Source organism: Panicum virgatum, chromosome 2N (assembly GCF_016808335.1).
Source record: "Panicum virgatum strain AP13 chromosome 2N, P.virgatum_v5, whole genome shotgun sequence".
In the NCBI taxonomy this organism is placed as follows: Eukaryota; Viridiplantae; Streptophyta; class Magnoliopsida; order Poales; family Poaceae; genus Panicum; species Panicum virgatum.
Window position 1 is genome coordinate 32162153 of NC_053146.1, and position 10517 is coordinate 32172669.

The window sequence follows — 10517 nt, forward strand, 5'->3', positions numbered from 1 at the left end:
CCCTCTAAGGCATCAACACGTGTAGCGATACGAGTAATCAAAGAAGTGCACTCAATTGGACCCGTCATCCTGAAATTTGAAAGCCATTGCTTAACCAAAGCTTGCGCGGGGAGATTTTGATCTTGTTGATCATGGCATAAAGTAAGAGCAACTCATCATTGCGCACGGGTCGGACATCATCTCTTGGAAAGAGAGTGATGGCTATCCACTTGTGCATCAACTTAAGAGTTGGATTATGAATATCACTGCACCGAGGTGCAAACTTACCATGGACAACATGACCCGAAATCTGGCCCCAAAATTCATGACGATTAAAACCGCGGCAAGCTTGCTCATGAGAAATTGGCTAGCATTTGTTAAAATCGTGGTGGCCAGCAAAAGTCTTCCAAGAAAGCAAATATTCTTTCCCGAAAAGTCAAAAATAAACCCCGTTTTCCACCTCCCGAAGAGTGCAAAGAAATTGGATGGTGAGGAGTCAAGAACCATACTCCTCAATAGGAATGAAGTTATCACATCCAATTGCATGCCAAACGTTAGCGAAGTCTTTGTACATACTGTTGGCAGCCAAAATTGGCAATTGCCGAAGGCCAACCGGTCAGACCGGTCTGGTCCTGTGTAATCCGAATCAGGTTAGATCTGATTCGCAGAGTCCGTTTGTAACCCGATTTGGAAGGGGTACGTCCTCCCCGGCCTATAAATATAAAGGCCATGACTGATTGCGGTTTTTCTACCCAATCAAATCAATCAACTTACAATTTTCATATTTTCTCCAAACCCTAGATTTTCCAACCTTTGTGCTATTCTTTGTTCGTCTATACGGTGTCCAAGGGCATCTTGAGTGGCCTGCTGACCTCAAGATAATCCTAGATCTGCGACCTCCAACGGGGTCCCCCCCGAGCTCACGGTTTTAGGTTTTCGCGAAGCTGTCTGTGCCCGACCGGTCTGACCGGTTGGCGCGACCGGTCTGACCGGTCGCCAGGGATCTTCATTAGGTTCTGATCGTTGCGATCCGTGCGTTCTAGCACTTGTGTGTTGATCAATTTAGTGTCAACATACTTTTTGGCGACTCCGCTGGGGACAGATCTACGTCCATCGGTTTCAATGGCCGGTGAAAAGCATAACCCCTCCAAGGTAGATTCAATTCCCGTTGACATCAAGTATGAAGACATACCTGAGAAGAACCACAAGCAATTCCAGGCTGCGCTCCAGAAAGAGCAGGAGGAGTCCTAGGAGAGATTGCTTGCATGCTTTGAGAAGACTCGGCAAGGCATGTTCAAGAAGGATAAATTCATCATGCCCACATTCGCGTCGCCACCGCCGAACCCATCTACAACGGCTACAGCTGCTGCTTCATCTGCTTCCACTCCAAGCGATGTAAGTTTTACGTTCGATTCTATTAAGCAGCTTGTCGAGGGCTTTTTGGGTAGATTTGAACAGTCGCAAAAGCTTACACAAGATTTACTTATGGACCTGAGTCTACAAAATAAGGGTAAGAAACCCATTAATGATTATTCTAACTTTACACCTAATCCTAGTCTTTCGGCCGCACCATCAGAGAATTATCAATATGGTATGCCGCCGAATTTCTTTGTGGGACAGACACCCCCGCCAGGCTAAGTTCGGCCGTCTAGGGCCGAATCGGTTAGATCGGTCACTTCGACCGGTCAGATTGGTGCCACGGCAGAGACCGGTCAGACCGGTGCCTCGGTGGGTGGACCGGTCTAACCGGTCACTCAGATCGGTCAGACCGGTGCCATGGTGCTCGGTTCTACATCACAGCCACAACTCGCGCCTCTTCCTACTTCGGCTGACTATAGCCTGGAGCAAGAATTGGCGGATTTTGTGCCGCCGTATACTACGAAGTCATACGGTGAACCTCCATTTCCTCCACCATTGCCCAAAGATGTTTGGGATGATTGGCTTAAGGCCAATCCACAATATGCTACACAAACGATGTCCACTACTGATCTTGCGACACATCGTTTTGGCCAAACATCTACATGCAACTACAAGGCCGATCTTGCCGGGATGAAGGAAGATCTGGCCGATATGCTTAAAGATAAACTTGGTTTTGTTATGGGTAAGAGTCGGCTATACCGTAGTCCGTATGTTGATGCTTTTGATTTGATTCCTTACCCCGCTGGTTGGCGTGTTCCCGATTTTGTCAAGTTTAGCGGTGATGATAACCGGTCCACTTGGGAGCATATTAGCCAATATATCGCTCAACTTGGGGAAGTTGGTTCTAGCAAGTCTTTGCGTGTTCGTATGTTTTCTTTATGTTTGACTGGAACGGCTTTCTCTTGGTTTTCATCGTTAGCCCCTAACTCAATTCGTTCTTGGGATGAATTAGAACAAAAGTTTCACGATCACTTTTATAGTGGGGATAACACAACTAAGTTGACAGATTTGACATCGGTTAGACAGGGTAGAGATGAATCTATCCATGAGTACTTTAAAAGATTTCAGGATATCAAAAACCGATGCTTTAATTTGTCACTTTCTGAAAAGGATTTGGTCGATTTGGCTCTTGCGGGTTTACGTTCTAGTTATAGAGAAAAAGCTTGACGGTTCAAGTTTTATTCTATAAATCAGCTTCAGGCAAAGGCTCTGTTGACATTTCTAAGCGCAATCACTAGGAACGGGGTTGTTAAGCTCATCCCCGGCAACGGCGCCAGAAATGCTTGTTGACATTTCTTAGCGTCGCCACTAGGAGGGGTTAGTTCCTAGCAACACCGCCAAGGGAATGCCGTGTTGGTATGTCTTAACATTTACAGAAGGATCCGCAAGCGCACGGATATACCGTTGTAGCATCTCACCTAGAAGTATTCAGGGTATCATTATTTATATTTTCCCAAGGGATGGCTAGGTTGTGTAAAGTTATTTACTAGTTCCATAACCATGACACATATGAAGTAAGATGCAGACTACTGACTACACAGGGGTAAGTGATAAATAATGGATAATCAGGGGAAATGTGACACACACAGAACAGCCAACTCTCATGAATAAAGAATAAACAAGCAATCCTAAGGTTAGTGGGAGCATAGGCACAGATTCCTAGTATACTATTCATGTTAGCAGATAAGTTACGTTAGTCACATGCTTAGAACTACAGGTGCCGGGAAATTAGGGACATCGGGGAGAATGACCCATACTAGAGAACATCTAGTCCCATTTCATCTTTGCATGAACTCCTACACGATACCCGAACGTCGGGGAGTACGCTAACCGAGAAGCAGCTTCCCGGCGGACCGACAGGGCTGTCACCACCTGTGGTCTACCCCAGTCACACCATGGAACACCGTCATATCCGAAGGATCCCGCATACCTGGGCACCATGCCCGCATATGAGGTCACTACCCTAGCACCCCCGGATCCCCCACCCTTCGGATGGACAGGTAAGATGCTAAGGCAAGCCCGAAAGCACAATGAACCGATATCCTTACCTAGATCATCTGGTCTAAGCAAGCAACTAGTATAACTTGATAAAGCACAGATCAAGGCTAAGCAAGCTAAGAACAGAGCAAGATAACCAAGAACGAACTCAAGATGAATAGCATAACAAAAGTCGGAATACAAAGCCATACCAGAGGCCGAGGATTGCTCACCGACCCCGAGGATGACTGGATTCGCTAAGGAGATGAAGTACTAGCCTAGCTCCACTACCCTATGTCGTACAAGTCACAAGTGAGTGTGAGAGAGAGGCCTTCAAATGGTGTGTGTGGTGTGAGTGGTGGGAGGCCCCTTTTATAGCTCTTGAGGTTGGTTCCCGCCATCTCTAGACATGAAAACATGCCAAACCGCCTTTAGGAGGATAAGATCAGCCTTCCTGCCAAAATTCAGTAGGAAAGGCTTACAGGTGGGGTTGGCCGACCCCCCCTGGCCGCCTCTGGCCACCGCCTTCGTATGGGTCTCTGCCTGGTGGGTCCTGATATCAGATGGTCGGTGCCGGGGCTTGGTTGGTCAGTTTGGTCTGGTTTGTGGGCCTCCTTTGCATCTGTTACACAGGACGCGATCATTTTCGACTTTGTCTGCGTATTCATCGTGTTTTCTTCTTATTCCGGACTTGTGCTCCTGAAATCATAGATCTTCGAAAACAACTATGGAGCTAGGTTAGTGATACAAATATGTGAGTAAGAGGTATAGTTTTTCTTCTTTTATGTGTATAGTTGACGGTCATATTTCGCACTTAACGACCGTCAACAACACCCCCAAGCTAGCCTTTTGTTCGTCCCTGAGCAAAACAAGGCGCTCGTTGTTGATCAGGAGTTGCTACAATGTTGAATTTCCAACTCATACTTAGGCAGAACCAAATGCTTCTTACCTTGATTTTGAATAAGTTGGCCTTTGTTCTTACCTCTTACCTTACTCCTGTGGAGCTTATAGCTTCACCTCATCTTTGGCGGTTGAGAGTCAGAACGGTATCATAGAGTGCTCATATTTCTTCTCTTTAGTTCAACCATCAATCCGGAGTTTTTTTGTAAATTTTTCAAAAGAAGTTTGTAAAGTTCCTCGTATGATCTCTCGGATCGCTTAATGTGTATGATTCCTCACCAAGGCTTTTTATTGTTCCTTTCTTCCTCATCCTATCTCTAATGGCTATTTTTGTGGAGCTGTAGGTATGGAGGATTTGAAGGCATACCAACTTCTCAAATTTTGCTAAGTCAAAGACCGGATCCAAAGGAGAAACAAGTCATAAACCTTGATCAAGATGTACAAGTGTGTGGATATTTTTTACTCTGGTGGATGGTGTATGAACTCCTTTGTATGCACCATCTCTCTTTTTTTTCTTTTTGGATAAGGGGCTATATCTTTTTTTATACATGCCTAAGCATGTGGCATACCTTCTTTGGGTATGCATATTTTATTTTCTTTTTTTTTGACATGCGAAGCATGTGGCGTAGCTTCTTTAGGTATGCATCTTTTATTTTCTTTTTGCATAGCCCCATATCCTTGATATATTTTTGAGAGAGTGGTGTCATACATGGACATTGAGTTTTATTTTGTGGATGGATGTTTGCTTACTTCTACTGTAGAAGCATAGCATGTGGTGGAAATGTGTACGTGATCTTGATCATGGGAGTATGAAATGAATCTTACTAAGGGTCACAATAATTTGGCAAAGCTCAATGAGATAGCAAGTTGCATATGTGGAAGGTTTTGCAATGAAAAACAACATATGGCTTTGGATAGGAATTTTCATATCATCGAGGAACTTTATTGTGTTTTCAAAATTAAATACTCTAGATGTCAAGTATCACATAAGAGAAGATCATATAAACTCTACTTAACCATATCATAGCTCACAACAATTTAGATTTGGATCATGCTTTGTGCTACCCACAAGTTTCAAGTTTAAGGTTTTGAACTTTTAAGCCAACAAACCCAAAACTAGGTAGAGCATAAAGTTGTACCTAGGCATATGAAGGAAATTAACAGAGCAACTATTCATCATCTCAACAAGGAAAACTTATACCATGCTTACTACACATATTGAAAGAAATATTTTTGGTGTTTTCTAAGTTTTGCAAATTTTTATTTGTTTTTAGTTATGCAAATTTTTTATGGATTTTCTGATTTTACAAATTTTGATGGGTTTCATGCAAGGTTATGAAATAAGTAAAGAAAATGATACAAGTTACCTCTCGTGGGGTCCTCCCCCAAGCAGCTTCAGGGTGAATCCCGTAAAGCGGCAGTATGCCCTCCACTCCTCCTGTCGCTACAACTACAACTGCTCCAAGTCATGGATTCTCTCGCTAATGTGACGCTACCATGCTTGGGTAGTATCGATGTGTTGGTTCAGCATCTCTTGTATGTTGTCGCCCTGCACCTGCAGCTCACCTAGCTACTGGGTGATAGCACCGAAACCTCGGGACGAGGATGTCCGTCTGATGAGGTTCAGGGCTCCACCAGAGCTGGAACTGGTGGATCGGCGGCTTGGTGCCTGCCGTGTCCACTCCTCAGTGCTAGCACTATGCCGTGATGAACCACCGGCCTCATGTTGATGCGAATAATGTGGCTGCTGAGGTGGTGGTGTCGGCTCTGCCTCTCTTCTAGTCCTACTTGTCATCCTGCCAGGCAAACTAGAAGATCTATGCCTACGACCTCCTACTCGTGGAACGAGAGGGATGGTTAGCGAATGGCAATTATACAAATGGAACTCCGCATTGGGCAGCATAATCTCATTTGTAAAGCCCAAGTAAAAGAAAATCAAAGAGTCATTCGGGCCTTTCTTGAGTGTATGACCTTGGATCAAGTAAGCCTCGTCGATATACGCACGGTCGCCCTCAATGAAAGGAATAGAATTCCCCTTTAAGGCACCGATACGTGTTGCGATACGAGTAATCAAAGAAGTGAACTCAATAGGACCCATCATCTTGAAATTCAAAAGCCATTGCTTAACCAAAACTTGCGCGGGGGAGATTTTGATCTTGTTGACCATGGCATAAAGTATGAGCAACTCATCGTTGCGCACGGGTCGGACATCATCTCTTGGAAAGAGAGTGATGGTTAACCGCTTGTGCATCAATTGAAGAGTTGGATTATGAATATCGCCGCACTGAGGTGCAAACTTGCCATGGACAACTTGACCCGAAATTTGGCCCCAAAATTCATGACAATTAAAACCGCGGGAAGCTTCATCGAGAGAAATCGGCCAGCGTTTGTTGAAATCGAGGTGGCCGGCAAAAGTTTTCCAAGAAAGCAAATATTCTTTCCCGAAAAGTTGAAAATAAAACCTGTTTTCCACCTCCCGAAGAGTGCAAAGAAATTGGATGGTGAGGAGTAGAGAACCATACTCCTCAACGGGAACGGAGTTATCCCATCCAATTGTATGCCAAACATTAGAGAAGTCTTCGTACATACCTGTTTTGATGAGGAGATCCGGATCGAATGCTCAGGTGTGGACGAAGCTTCGGTTCTTGAGGATGGTGTAGCCTTGTCGTTCACGATCATCTCGCAAGTTGAGGTACGGTGCATCTTCCGCATCAATCTCTATGATCTCGGCTTGTGGTTCGGCTTGCATCTCTTCATATTGTTGTTCTTCCTCGTAGTCCATCGTGCTTGGTGTAGGTGTAGGTTTGGGTGTGTATGAGCTTGAGCCACCCCGAGAACGGGATGAACTTCCACCCGTCATCTTCTTGAATGCGCCGAAGGCCTTCCGCCCTAAGCCTTTCATGATGGACAAAACAAGTGCAACTCGAAACAGGTTACGTTAGTGAAATCGAAATGAATGTTCTTACTCGTGAGTTGCTCCTTCTTTCTTGTAGCAAATAAATGAGAGAGAGAGGTCTCTTGAAATCAAATCTTGAGCAAAAATCCAATGAAAGCCGGAGAGCAAAGTTTGAGAGAGTTTGAGAGGGAGTGAGTGAATGAGAGTTTGAGTGTGAAAGCTCAAAACTCACCCCTCAGCCTCTATTTAAAGAGAGATTGGCTGGGCACCGTTAGAGGGGACACACCTCAACGGCTAGTGATCGTTGGAGAAGAATGGGCCCACTAGCTGTTAGCAGGTTGCCGGCCGACCCTAGGGTTTGGCCGAACCCTAGGTGGGCCCCCTGTTGACAACCATGGCCCACTACCTTCTAACGGTCATAAACTTTTTAAACTTTGGTGCCGGCCAAACTTTCCTCCGAAAAGATGTTCAAATTTATTTTCCAAAGGATTTTCATGCTAGGAAATATTTTTGGATTTTTGTGAAAGTCAGAAAAAGTGCTAGAAGAGTTTCTAGCATGCATGAGTGTTTTGAAAATTCAAATATGCAGTGGGAAAAATCGAAAAAGTCGAGAAATGCAAAATGGTGGAGAGTGAATAATGGATACGTAGCGATTTACCTTCGACAAGGGCTTGTCATTTAGAGTCTGACGAGCGGGACCTTTCTCCTGCTGTGATTACCACTGCTCGGCTTGTCCTGGAGAATAGGACGGGGATGAGCTTGCGACCTTACGCCACACTTTCTTTGCACGTCCTCTCTTGGATTGTGTGGTCGTAGGTCTTGATGGTGGGGATTCTGGTGCATTCCAAAGTGCTTGCCCTTCATCATCCTATCGGTTCAGGATGCGCTGCTCTTCCCTTTGTTTGAATCTGAAGAACATGTTCTCCTTTCCGACGCGGAAGCGGATTTCTACTCTTCCTATGTCGATCCTTGCTCTGGCGGCCCTTAGGAATGGTCGCACAAGAATGAGCTCGATTCCGAGGTCACCTTCTATATCCATCACTACAAAGTCTGCAAGGACGAAGGAGTCTCGCACGCGGACCAAAATGTTCTTGGCTATCCCTTCGGGATACCGGATTGTAGAGACTGCGAGCTGCACACACATATATGTTGGGGAGAGAGCAGGGTATAAGAGTTTCTCGTATATTACCATGGGCATAATGTTGACACTGGCCCCCAGGTCGTAGAGTCCATGCTTATAGTATTGATCGAAGATTGAGCAGCTGATCATGGGGACCCCTGGATCTTCTTGAATTGCTGCTACTAGGCCTTCCCAAGTGTCATTCATCGGGGAATTGTACCTGCCTGCATGGTTAGTTCGAGAGGTCTGCCGTGGAAGGTTGCCCCACCCGGTAGACACCATATTTGTAGTCTCAACGGGAGATTCGGGTTGCCCCGGAATCTTCCCGGTTTCAGAGACAGGAACAGCAGCAGCGATTTGCGCAAGTTGTGTTTCAATCATTTTGTTGAAACTTAGTTGATTTTTAAGAGTAGAAGAAAGAGTTTCAACTTTGGCATTTATGCTTTCCAGAATTTTATCGTTGGCAGCAAAATTCTTGTTTAATGATTCGTTTATTTTAGCTTAGCCAAAAACTAGATCTCTCAAGGAGGGTTGGTTCGAATTGAAATTCGAATTGAAATTTGAGTTGAAATTGTTACCTCCTCCTTGGAATGGTGGGCATGCTTGACCCCACCCCTGGCCTCCTTGTGGATGGAACCCGGTGTTGTTGTTGATGTAGGCTGCGTCTTTACGGGTTTTGAGGCAGTTGTTCCCTGAGTGTCCATCATCACCACAAACCTCACACATAAAGTACGAGTTCATGGCATGGACGGGAACAGGCATCTGTTGCTGGTTCCCTTCGTCGAGTTTCTTCAGTAGGAGGTCCAGCTTGCCGGCGAGCATGTCCGTCTCTTTGACAGTATGCATTCCGCCCTTGGTTCTGGGCTAGGAACGCTCCTCGTTCCAGCCCTGGTTGGAGACCATCTTCTCAATCAAGGCCGTAGCCTTGGCGGTTGTCAGGTCCAGATAGGCTCCTCCAGCAGTATCATCAAGGTGGGCTCTGGATGTTGTCGTTAGCCCATTATAGAAGCTTTGAAGCACGAGCCACTCGTCCATCCCATGATGAGGACAGGTAAGTATGTATTCTTGGAGTCTCTCCCAAGCTTCTGGGATGGATTCTATCCCTGTCTGCTGGAAACTTGAAATTCTTCCGCGTAGGGCATTTGTTTTGCCCAACGGGAAGAATTTGGCAAGGAATGCCATGGAACACTTGTCCCACGTGCTGATGGCTTCCTTGTTTTGATAAAACCACTGTTTCACCTTCCCAGGAGGGAGAAAGGAAACAGGCGGAGGCTGATGGCGTCAGCTGTAACGCCCCGTATGGTTACGGTCTTGCATAACTCCAGAAAGTTCTAAAGATGGGCGTTGGCGTCCTCATTCAGCTTGCCAAAGAATGGGCTAGCCTGCACCATGTTAATGAGGCTGGACTTCAGCTCAAAGTTCATGTCCCCAACATCAACATTGGGTCTAGTTGCCACATTGGTAGCTGAGGGGATGGAGAAGTCGCGGAGAGTCTTCTTAGCCATGGGTTCAGTGATTGTTGATAGTGCTTGGGGAATTTGCTCGCTTGTCGACTGTGAGAGCGGAGGAGGGACGACGCGAGGTCGGACCCTTCTCATGAGCTTCTCGGGATTTTCAACAAAGCTTGTCGGCAAAAAGAAACCAGTCATACACTACCCTATTTTCATCCAATCAGGAGAAAAAAAAGATACACACATTTGCCTGTATAAGTAGTAGCTACCTCTTACTTATATTGCCATGTTTATGTGCTTAGTAAATATCTTTACACCTAGTGCCATCCCCGGCAACGGCGCCAAAAATTCTTGTTGACATTTCTAAGTGCAATCACCAGGAACAGGGGTGTTAAGCCCATCCCCGGCAACGGCGCCAGAAATGCTTGTTGACATTTTTTAGCGTCGCCACTAGGAGGGGTTAGTTCCTAGCAACGCCGCCAAAGGAATGCTGTGTTGGTATGTCTTAACGTTTACAGAAGGATCCGTAAGCACATGGATATACCATTGTAGCATTACACCCGGAAGTATTCAGGGTATTGTTGACGGTCGGTAAGTGCGAAATATGACCGTCAACTATACTCATAAAAGAAGGAAAACTATACCTCTTGCTCGCATATTTGTATTGCTAACCTAGCTCCACAGTTGTTTTCGAAGATTTATGATTTCAGGAGCACAAGTCCGGAATAAGAAGAAAACACGACGAATACGCAGACGAAGTCGCAAACAATCGCGT

The 10517-nt window shown here is 45.6% G+C and overlaps 1 non-coding gene across 1 annotated transcript; it reads left to right on the forward strand.

The window, feature by feature from the left end:
* The first annotated feature begins 9324 nt into the window (after positions 1-9324).
* Positions 9325-9431, forward strand: LOC120663230. Its single transcript, XR_005670447.1, has one exon. It is a non-coding gene; the product is annotated as a small nucleolar RNA R71 (small nucleolar RNA).
* Positions 9432-10517: the final 1086 nt, after the last annotated feature.